The 12393-nt window shown below is 36.0% G+C and overlaps 1 long non-coding RNA gene across 1 annotated transcript in view; it reads right to left on the bottom strand.

The window, feature by feature from the left end:
• LOC105092215 (uncharacterized) overlaps positions 1 to 10111 on the bottom strand; it is a 447960-nt gene extending 437849 nt beyond the window's left edge. Inside the window, exon 1 of the long non-coding RNA XR_004140251.2 lies at positions 10035 to 10111. This is a non-coding gene — a long non-coding RNA (uncharacterized LOC105092215). The remainder of the gene's footprint in view (positions 1 to 10034) is intronic.
• Positions 10112 to 12393: the final 2282 nt, after the last annotated feature.

The following is a 12393-nucleotide window of genomic DNA, read 5'->3' as shown; positions in this document are numbered from 1 at the left end:
CTTAAATCACATTTTACTTTTAGGTTACAAGCCACCATATACACCTAGTATTCCTATTAAATTTCTGGTTCCTTATTCTTGTTTTCCTTTGCTAGTTTCTCTACTCCTTCCATTGTCTAAACTTTAAAGTCTGCTGAAGATCTGTTCTTAGATTTGTTCTCATGTCATGTACAAAAACTTCCTTGGTAATTGCATACACTTTTCATCTTTAAATACCATCTAAATGCTGATGACCTCCAGTCTTACAGCTTCATTCTAGATCTTTTCTTCCCAGACTCAAAACTCATATCCAACTGCTTACCTCCCCCTCCCACCTGAATGATACAAAATCATCTCAAAGTTACCATGTCTAAAATTGCACTTCTGATTCTTAAACCAACCCAAACTTGCTCTAACAGTCACCTTATTTTACTTTATGACAATTCTGTCTTTCCAGTTTTTTTTAGACTTCAAAGTTTGACCTAACCCTATTTGTTCCATACCCCACATCGAAACAATTAACAAATTGCTGGTTTTCCCTTCAAATTATACTCAAAATTCAATTACTAGAATTCCTAGGACTACACTAGTTCAAATCCATTTCTCGCCCAAATTACTGAAAAATTTTTGTTTATCTGAATCACCCTTTGGCCCCCCTTTACTCTTTTTTTCAGCACAGCCCTCATGACCCCTTAAAATTAGACTTAAATTATTTCAGTTTTCCTCAAACTCTGCCAAAATACTTTTTATCTGCTTCAGATAAAACTCGAAAGTACCTACTTTGACATATATTCTCAGCCCACACCCACCCCACACTCACCTGCTAATAATACTTTTTTTTTTTTTTTTTTTTTTTACTGTTACCTTCTACTCCAGCCACACACGTGTTCTTACTGTCCTCAAAAATTTAGGTCACACTCTCAACTGAGAGCCTTTATTCTTTTTATTCCATCTGCCTGGAATGTTCTTTTCCAGAAGTTTGCATGATTTGATGTTCCTCAAGTTTTCCCAGCCACACAATCTAAAATTTCAGTATGTACTCCCCTAACACTTTCTATTCCCCTCCTAATGTTATGTTTCTTTTTACTATTTATTATTATTTCTACTTTTATTTGTATGTTTTCTCAATCAAAATACAAGCTTCATGGAGGCAGACAATTTTTTTGTTTGCTTGTTTACTTCTGTATCCTCAGGGCTTATAACAGTTCTGAGTACATGGTGTTTGGTAAACACTAAAAATTAATTTTTTCAGGCAATAGGATTGGAAGAATAAAGGAGAAAACATTCAGTTCTTTTTCACAACATTTTAAAGAATAAGATTATGGGTGAATTTTTTTTCCTTTATTTTTCTGTTTTTGTTTCAAAAATAGTATGATGCAAAACTTCTTTGTGGTAAAACTGGAAGTTCTAATAACATTTTTCCCATTGGTTGATAATATCAAAATTTAGGGTCTAAATACTTATTATTCTTGTCAGATCATCTTCTCATAGATCCCAAAATGGAAAGCATTGTTAATTGCTTCAGTATGACTTATTGCTGTAATTCAGGACAACTTGGCTGATGTGATGATTTATTTGTACCAAGCTAAGGAGATTTCATATCAGGCCCATTTACAAGTAGAGATTGCATTAGAGGAGCAAGGCAGTAAGTAGGTTGTATAGGAAGGAGTTCAAAAAAGAGCCATGGGATGGAAAAGGCAGGTGTGCAATATTCAGAATTTCAGGTAAATAAAATAAATATTAGAAGGAGGAAACTAATGACCATGGATAGGGGGCCTTGCTTTGCACTGGAATTTAGATGAAAGGCTTCTATGTACATTTATAGGAATCTGAAAAAGCTACCTAGGTCCCCAGATGCAACTGGGACATAGTGGAAGTTGGCAACTTACTGAAATCAGAATGTGTAGCAGTGACCAAAGCCCAGAAACCTGAATCTTAGTGATGCTCATACTAATGGCTGAGATAGAAGACTCAGGCTCTGAAACAAGGCATTAGAGTACTATTAGCACAAAAGGATGAAATTTTGTTAATGCAGAAACATAGTAGTCAGCACAGGGATTAAATGCCCCTACTCAATGACTAGGGATCCAAAGTAGGAATGCAGTTGTCACTTATGGACACAGTACCTTGGGTCGTCTAGAGTTTGAGGTAGAGACCGTCTGTTCTGCCTCATGTCTGCACTGGCCTGCACCCTCACAGGGTGAGGATGACATGGGATCAAAGGAAACTAGCAAAGTAGTTTATCTTTTTTGTTTAAACACTGTTGTTTTTTTTTTTTTTCACTGTAACAAATTATCTGCATTCTTTCATTCAACCAATAGTTACTTGATTGCTTCTTAAATGTTACTCTGAGCCAGATACTGTCAAGCAAGCAATAAGTAAGATAGACTTAGTCCATGCCCTCAAGTCCTTGCTTTAGTTGTAACTTCCGTAATTTATTATCCTATATGGAATGAAAATTTAAAATATTCCTTTTACTCTGATGCTCATTCTATCTTGAAACATTTTTATATTTCAATCTGACATGAAATGCATTTAGAGGGATTTTTAACGGACTGAGGAACTGCCCAATGGTCAGAGGGCTCTTTCCTTCTGTTAACAGTCAGGGGTCATTCTAGTTCTAAGTGGTCACACACTCACAGTTGGAAGGGGTGCTAATTATTTTCTAGATGAACCTCCTCATTTTATATGTCTGAGGCCCAGAGAAGATATACCATGCCAAAATTTATGTAAAAAAAAAATAGTCATCTCAGCCAGGATTAGAATGGGAATCTCCTGATATCATAGATGAATGCATTTTCTCCCATGGTGCTGCCTAACAGGCTTCATACTAAAAGCCACATCTTAAAATCTGTGTTTGTCAATCACATCAGTACACACCCTGCCATTCTCTTTAAATTAGAGCCTTCATGTTATTTCTCTAGGAAAAATGTCTTTCATTTACTTGGTATTTCAACACATAAAAGGAATTGCTGAGAAAGAAAATGAGACCACTGAAAGCTATTAAAAATAAAGAAAAAAATTATGCTATACATTTCAACATGAGACATCAAAGTTTGTAGTTAGTATTTGTATATTAAAAAAAATGTTGGCACAGTTAAAAAGGAGATTTTTTTTTTTCAAAATCGAAAGACTTTGGATAGAAAAGTTGTTTGAGTAAAAGATCAATTGTGTTCACAGGTGCATCACTTATCATTTTTCCTCTGTTTTCATTAGTCAGAAATATTTCTACGTGAGAATCAGAAAAATCTGAAGAAAATTGGTGTGGGAAAAGGGGAGTGGAGAGGCAGGCACCTCTTTGCTTAACTGGCCATTGGTATAGTTCTCTGTTGGTTATTGGTGTTCCTGCTGGCAAACAGTGGTTGGCCAAGGGTAGCTCTACACAGTAGGTGAACAATCACTGGCTCCTATAATACATGTGAAGGTCCTCCTGATGTCTTACTGCCCTGAGGTGACCCTCAGTCTTTATCCCTACTTCAGCTATCTGCCTTTCTTTTCCCTCACATTTCCACATAGGAGAAATCAGTTCCAACATGCAGCTCAAGAGCAGTATGAAAGTTAAAGGAGGCACAAGAATGATAATACAAGCACATTACTGCCTCATATCTCATTGAGCTTTATGCTTTATACAGCATCTTGGTTAGTCCTTTCTCAGAATGCTTCACTGTCAATCATTGTGAGGAGTGAGCTCCTTGGCACTACAGAATTCCCCCTCCAACCACCTGAGCAGAGTTGTCCTCAAGGCTCATTTGCTCCTGATTACAATCCAGTTTTGACATTGTAGCCTGAGGCCTCCAAACCAATAGGGGTCACTGTGGATTCCACTGGAGAGCTGCAGCCTCAGTGCTAGCCACTTATTAAAGTATTTATGATAAGAATTTTTGGCCAGGAGAACTTCTCTGAAAACCCTTTTGGGATTTTGAGTGGACTGCTGTGTAGATTAATCATACCAGGTGTCTGAATACTTGAGTTTCAGTCTGAATATGCCTCTAACATCAAAGCTAGCTTCTTCCTCTATTCTTTTCATTTTATTATTCTCAACTACCACCCAAAATGCAAACTCCCTTAGTCATCTATGCTCTATCACATGCAGACACTGTTCTGAGCATTGTGGATGCAGAGGTAACACAAGGGTACATGAAACATACACATTCAACTAATAAGCTATAGCTAGTGTATTAAGGAATCTCGAATCTATGGTATAAAAATATGATTTTTTTTTCTCTTATCTGCTGTTGAATTTTTTTTTTTTTTGCAACTTAATCCTTTCTTGGAAAGATTCCATATTTCTCTGGTAATTAAATGTTTATGAAATGCTACCTTTTTCCAGTTTAAAACTCCAGTCTCATATGTGATTCATAACCTTACAACTCTCCTTTGCTTCTGTAGGTAATAGCTCTTTCAAATTATTGGGAGCAGGAAGAAGTGAGAGGCAAAGAGACAAGTGCCTCTTTCCCCAACTTGTGTTTGTTTATTGTCATTTTTCTGACAAGTATTACTCGGCAGCTGGTGCCTTTTGAATAGCAGGTATCCAATTCTTGCCTTTCTTGTCAGGCTGTGGTATGAAATTTTCACAGGACATTCTGAGGTCTCTGACCATAGAAACCAAAAATTTGGAGAAAATATAATTCTAAGGCTACATCTTTCATTGCCTCAGCTCCCACCACCAGTGGGACACTCCACAGATGCTCCCTGCTGGTATCACTTGGTTTTGCTGCCATCAAAATAGCTAAAGTTCAACTACACTATAAGGTGCTGCTCATGGGAAATATCCACATACTTGCCTCACCAATCAGTAAGATTGCAGATGGGTCCAGTGCTGTCTCTCCTCTCGCCAAGCCATTTTCCCCGTCTTCAGGTAGGCACATTGTCATAACAGCCTGAGTAGATATACAGTGGGGAATGGAATGCTAATATCTCCTTCTTGCAGACACCCTCAATTTCTGCGCTTTATCATATTTGGGTTTAGGAGGGGATGAGGAAAACGCGTCCTTCTCTGTTCCTCAGTCATCTTTATAGATTCTTTATGGGACAGCTGTGTATTGTGGTATTGAGAGTATGGCCAGTGGTTTTGCCTCTGAACAAAACTTAAAGAGAATTGCTAGTTATAGATTTAAAAAATGATTTCCTTAAGAAATTAAAATAATATAGGGATATTTAATATCACTTGTTTCCAACTGTGAGAGCAAGTTGCCAAAGAACAACAGTAAGTCCTAATCAATATTCTGTACTAACCAAATAATAAATAGGTACATATCATATAATAAGAGATATAAGAAAATAAAGCAAGGTTATATGACAGGGCTATTAGATTGAGAGATTACAAAAGTTCTCAGGGAGGACACATTTAGCAGACTCAAATGACTATAAGGGTCAATGATACAGACACCTGGGGGGAAGGAGGGCACAGATAGTTGTAGGCAGAAGAAATAACTAGTGAGCAGGTAAAAACTTCCCAGATTGAAAATAAATCTAGCATATATGAAGAAGGGAAAAAAATCAATGTGGCTGCAGCAAGGTTTCAGGGTAGAAAGATATGAGGCTGGTTGAAGACAGAGAGAGAGAGATGATAGAGATTTAAAACAGGGATGTGAAGTCCCCTTGATGGAACTGGGAGACATTTCAAGGTAAAGTTAAAAGAATTTGCTGATGGATTAGATGTAGGCACAAGCAGCAAGAGCTTGGTTTTTACTTCAACAGCTGTAAAGATGATTGTACCATTAATTGAAATGACAAAGACTAGGGGAAGGACAGACTGTTATTTGCTGTTTGTATTAGTTTACTAGGGCTGCCTGGATGAAGTACCATATAGTGGATGGCTTAAACAACAGAAGTTTCATTTCTCACAGTTCTGGAGGCTAGAAATCTGAGACCTAGTTGTCAGCAGGGTTGTCTTCTGAGACCTTTCTCCTTGGCTTATAAATGATTACCTTTTCCCTGCATTTTCACATAGTCTTCCTACTGTACCTGTCGGTGTCCAAATTTCCTTTTCTTATAAAGGTATCAGTTATACTGGATTAGAACCAACCTTAGTGATAATTTTACCTTAATTATCTCTCTAAAGACCCTCCCTCCAAATATAATTACATTCTGAGGTATCAGGGGTTAGGGCTTCAATATACAAATTTTTAGGGGACCCAATTCAGCCCATAACATTGCTGTTGTTGATTTGTATGTCTGGGAAGAAATGAGGAAATCAAGAGCTCTGTTTTGCAAATTTCTTTAGGACAATTAAGAAGAGGTAAGAAGTAGGACTATAACTCAATAAAAAAAAAAAGTTAAAAAAAAAAGAAGTAGGACAACGTAGATACTTTACACATCATATACTAAAGTAGTGGTAGCAGTCCTCTATTTCCCCAAGTATCACCAGACAATATAACCTCCTCTTCATGGAAAACTCTGTATATGCAGTTTGTGCCAGCAGTCTAATCTATTCTACATGTCAATGTCTTCCTATGTTTGGGGCTCATATTTTTTTCTCTCCTGAGAACTTTGACACCTGATTCACAATTCCCCTCTCCACTGTAACTACTGCCATCACTATGGGTGTGATTTCAACAGTGATGAGGACAAACCTACCAACATCATAGTCTCATTACTCTTAAGTAACTTGGACTCTTCCATTTATTCCACAAATGGTCATTGTGTACATACAATCGTATCATTCTCTTGGAAAATGCTGGGGGTGTACAAAGATGGGTAATATCGACTCTCTGCCCTCCGAAAGTTTCTGGTCTTGAGGAGGAAAGAGACAAGTAAAAAACTATATTATAAAATAAATTTATTATTTTTATATATTAACTCAATAAACAGTAAATAATATTATTTAACACTGTTGCATGTTATTATCCTGTATGCGTAACATATATTAACTCTTTTTTTTAAACATTTTTTATTGATTCATAATCATTTTACAATGTTGTCAAATTCCAGGGTAGAGCTCAATTTTTCAATTATACATGAACATATATATATTCATTGTCACATTTTTTTCCTCTGTGAGCTAACATAAGATCTTGTATATATTTCCCTGTGCTGTACAGTATAATCTTGTTTATCTATTCTACATTTTGAAAGCCCAGTCTATCCCTTCCCACTATATTAACTCTTTTTAATACTCACAAGGTAGAACTCATCATTATTTTGCAGTTGGAAAACTGAGCTATTAAGAGGTCAAATAAGTTGTCCAAGGTCACACACAGCTTACAAGTGTCAAAACTGAGACTTGAACCTAAGTAGTCCGTCTCCAGATTCATTCAACCACTACACCATGCTACCTTTTTGGTAAGTACAATTTTGGAACAAATCTAAATTGTCATCCTTAATGTGATAACTATATGCCTAATCCTGCCTAGCATAAAGAAATGGCAGCTGCACTACCTGGTCAGGCCAGCCTAGGGTCCAGAGCAGTCTCCCTTCCTGCCACCAGCCTGACAATTTGACAGTCAGTCATCCATGCCCTGCCAATAATACACCAGGGAGAAAAAAGAGGTTTGGGCATCACAAGGGTAAGACTTTGGTAAAGATGTTAGAATAACATGCAATAAAATTGGTTGGAGCTTTAGTGAATAGATCACCTTCTCAAGAAGGGCTCTCCTTTAGTATTATGGGCAAGCCAGGACTTGCCCCAAGAGTGTGAATGGACCTGAGGCTAAAGATAAAGGGAGCAGAAACACTAAGGTGAAAAAGCCAGAAGCGGAATGGAGCCCACTGTTCCTGATAATGCGTGCAATCTAGGACAGTTCCCTCACTTGCCTCCAGACTAAAACGGATCCCATTTCTCTGCAAGGAAAATTCCTGCTCTGGCTCTATACTGCTTATATTCAGCAGAAGCACTTAAAGTTAAAATTAAATTTGGAAGCTCTTTAAAAAAATCAGACACAGGCCAAGGACAGTAAGTGAATGAAAATCTTTTTGAAAATTTTGTTGATGATGGAAAATCTGGCACAGGAAACATGCCTGGCAGTAAACATATCTGTTATAACAAGGAATTAAATGTCGCATGACAACGTTCTTTGCTTTATAATGGATTAGGTATGTCTTTGCTAGTAACGCTTTCTGGAAATACATTTATTGAGAGATAATCACTTGTATGTCTACACTAGGTGCTATGGGAATACGAATGAATCTGAGGTCTGAGGTGTGTATTTGGGGTAGGAGAGTTGTGGAGGAGGTGTGTGACTCATGCCTTGAAAGAGGAGGGATATTTGAGTAAGGGACAAAGTACACACAAACAGCATGAACTAAGGCACTGAGAAAAGACTAAGTCAGTACTAAGTATCTGGAAGAGTCTGCTCTGATTCATTTAGAGAGAGTACACAGGAGACTTTGAGGAGTGTTGGAATACTGCAAAGTTTGTAGCATAGTGGAAGGTTAAGAATAGTGCTCCTGAATCTCAGATTTGACTCAACTTTGCAACATAGAGGTGGTGAGACTCAAAGGTTACCTCTCACAACCTCAGATTCTTCATTTTTTAAAACCTCTGTGAATTAATGAGATAATGTGACACATTTAGCCCAATACGTACCTTTTCTTGTTTTTCTAAAAGTAGCAAGGGCTGGTATGTGAGGTATGTGAAAGCCTTGGAAAATGTGTGAGGTTGGATTTGATACTGTAAATAATGCTACATTCTTGAGCAGAAAAAAGTGACCAATTCTGAATAAATTGGTTAAGATTTAATCTGATAGCACAATGACACTAAATTGAAGAAGAATAAGAATAATATATGACTTTGATCTCTTGCCAGGGATGTGAATTTTATAAAGATATACTCCTTAATTAGAAATTGGAAAAACCACCTCTTGGTTTTTCAGAAATTCTTTATTTAAAATTTCCAGTTTTTCAATACTTTAGGCACTTAAACTGCTCCCCTTTTTTTCTTTCTCCTTGGGACCATTTTATTAAGTATACACGTCTTCACAGGGACAGAACAGGGACTTGGAAAGGAGGTACAATCCAAATTAGATTTTCCACTTGCCTGGAGAAGTATAACACTTTTGACCAATTCAAGACTTCTTTGTGGTTCTCATTGTTTTTCAATATACCATTTTCCCTGCATGTAATTTATGGATTACTCTCCTGTGCTTTGGAGGAAGGGACAGTGAAGGAAATGACCACACAATGGACAATTATGCAATTTCAGAGCACAACTCTCTGGTACATATTAAGTATTTTGAATTTAATTAGTAACTTAAAAGATCAAATTGTGTATTATTCCAATTATGCAAAGCTGTATTGAAAATAAATGATGTGTGTATCTTATTCTTTTTATAAGAACACTGCTAATTACTGAATAATGTTTAATGATTTGCAACTGGGTTAACCACATACATGGCATATTGTAATATACCAGTTTTATAAAAACTCCAGGCAGTAAACAATCAAACATAATCTTCAAATGTATACATTTAATACAGAACTATGATTTCCTCTGGTTGGAAAATAGGATTATCTGATTATACTCCCATTTAATTAAAAAAAAATTCCTATTACTACCAGAATAACTAAACTTTGCTTTAGCCAATTAAAATTTTCTTTGTATATTTTGGGGTTTTAATGTCTTAAATGCTGATTCCCTATTTGCAAAATCTGAAAAAAAAAAAACAACTCATATCATGACATGATTTGAGAATAGAAATGTGATATGTTTCTGATGATAGTTGTGAAAAACATTAGTTAAGCCTCTAGCCTAACTTGAATTTATTTGCCTTTGCATTGATATAATGGCATATCAATCAGGCAGGATAGCAGGTTAATTTTTTTTTTCTTATTAGTTCATTTATTTGTGCCAAATTTATATTCAAATCCACAGCTGGAGTCAGAGTCATTGTCAGACTTACGGAAGACTTTCTTCAGTATTCCTTGCAATCTTATTGGGTCACATTTTGAATCCACATTCCAGTTCTATCGTTCAAAATTTTTATTGCATTCTGATTTGCATAGATGTAACAAAATTAGTAACTAAGACATTGGTTGAAGAAATAAGACATTTATCTCTCTTCAAAAAAATTTTTAAAAGGTTAGGAAATATAAAGACCTGTAATGATTTTTCTTACCTTTCTCAGCAGTGTGACATTGGGCATTTACACTCTAGATGGCATCAGGATAGAATGCAAGCACCTCTCTGAAATCAGGTATTTCTGTGGCTTGTCAGATTCTAGGGAGGGTGGGAAAAAGAGCTGGCTGGGTAGAATGAACGTAGTGAAGAATTATGGGAAATGTAGTAGGAAATGGTAACTCAATACCAGAGATAACAGGGAAGAGGAAGGGACAATAACATGTGAAATGTCAGATCCTAGTGTCTGAACTGATTTGGCTGTGCCACTGTAGTGCTCACCTAGGAGAGTCAAATAGAGGAATCAGAGTAGAAGATTATATAATTATTTTATATAAGCCACTGTCACCTGCTTCTGGATTCGATGCCTTGGAAACTGTGTGTCAGCCTGGAGTGTTGAAACAGCTTGATGTGAAACTAACCTCCCTAAAGTACTGAATGAGATTTGCCAGTCCTGCAAAGAGCACTTCAGAAGGCATTGAAACTCTGTTTCACATGCACTGAGTATGTTTTGTTTGGCTCATATTGTATCTTTAGTTTTTTTTTAAGCCAACATGTTAATACTGTGATGTATCATGTAAATACTTAATTTCTGGATTTTCCTACAGATTGGTATATCTAGCAATGCTGAACCCAGATTTCCTTGTTGCTATAATAGACTGGAAATGAGAGGCATATCGTTGAGTACATCGTTCCTTCCGGTGTCCCCGATACTGTGACCAATTATTGATTTGGGTTTATCATCAAACTTATAGTTATCTTTTAGTATTTTTAACAGTAGAAAAAAAATTTTAATGTTATTTTTTGTCACCTTCTTAGGAATGTACTAGGGATCTGAATTCGAGACACCTGCATTTTTGGCTCCCCATTATTCCTAGTCCATGATTAAGCTACTCAGCCTGACATACATTTATGTACTCTGGTTGTGTCTCAGTCATTCACTCATTCAGCACTAGTTTATTCAATGCCTATCATGGTGCCACAAACTGGAGTAGTGGTGGTGGCACTAGTGGAGGGGAAACAAGGGTGAAAAAGGCACAGTTCCTGGTCTCAAGGATCCCACAGTCTATGAAGACAGATTTCACAGAATTTTAATTCAATGAAATGATAGGTGTTCTAAAGGAGCATGTTTGTAAAATGTTATTGTTATAGAAATACACAGGAGATCAATATAAATTCACACCCAGTTGGGAGATTTAGGAAGCTTTGACAGAGGAGATGGCACCGGAATCAAAAATCAGAAGAACTTTATGAAGCCTAGTAGGTGAGCATTTAATGTTCATAAATTAATAATGATTTTCACAATTCTTTGATAATTCCTTTACTGGAAGCTACTCCTTGCTTTTGCTACGGAAGCAACCATACACTCCCAGGTCTCCCAATCCTCTTTCCCTCCTCTTCAAGATAAACTCTCTGGAGGTTCAACATTACTTCCACCTTCTTTCTGCTTCCTAAGAACCCTCAAAGCTCAAAGTGGCTCTATGCCATTCAACCAATTCCTGTTTAGCTATTGCATGGATAAAATGATCTTGTGTTAGGCAATCTTAAAACTATTTGCAATTTGCATAACTATATATTTTCTGAGTTCTGACCTACTGCCTTGAATAATTTGGGGCATTTGTTGTAGGGTGTGTGTGTGTGTTTATGTGTATGTATTAAGAAGGTACAAAAATAGACATGATGGAACAGTTTCTGAACTCTTACGGAAATATGAAATTTAAAAACATTGACATTGACAAATTATTTTCTAATGCAAGGAGTTATCATTAAAATCTTTTCCTGCAGAATCAGATCATATGCTTCTTCTCATATTCTATTTTTCTGAGTTAATTCAAGAATGATTATCTTTAGTAATGTATAATGTACAAGACAAAATTAATGAGTTTTGGGTGATTTGTTTTAAATGATCCCAGAAGAGATGGTATGTATAAAGACAATTGACAGAAGATGAATGGCCAACACTAGAATCTGTAGGAGAATTGATCAAAAGCATAACTTATAGCCTGGCCAATGGATTTGTTGGCTTTTGTTATGAAGCACATGCTATATGTTTCCCAATATAGACTTATTTATTATATCTTATCAAATATTGAATTATTATATTCATAATTTGAAAAAGAAAGTATAATCTTTATATCTGTTCTTGAATTATTAATTAGGATTAAGAAAATATATTTTTTCAAGTTTTCAAAGATATATATAAATTAATATCTATCAAATATCTATATAGTATCATATATGCAATATATATTTATATATATATATAAGTTCTTTTGTTGTCTATTAGGGAAAAAAAAAACCTTCAAATGAACTATGTAAATGTCCCTTTAAAAGTAAACCACAAAGTATATAATAGCCTC

This window comes from Camelus dromedarius, chromosome 11 (assembly GCF_036321535.1).
Source record: "Camelus dromedarius isolate mCamDro1 chromosome 11, mCamDro1.pat, whole genome shotgun sequence".
Taxonomy (NCBI): domain Eukaryota; kingdom Metazoa; phylum Chordata; class Mammalia; order Artiodactyla; family Camelidae; genus Camelus; species Camelus dromedarius.
The sequence above is the reverse complement of the archived record's forward strand: the minus strand, read 5'-3'. Positions and strand labels throughout refer to the sequence as shown.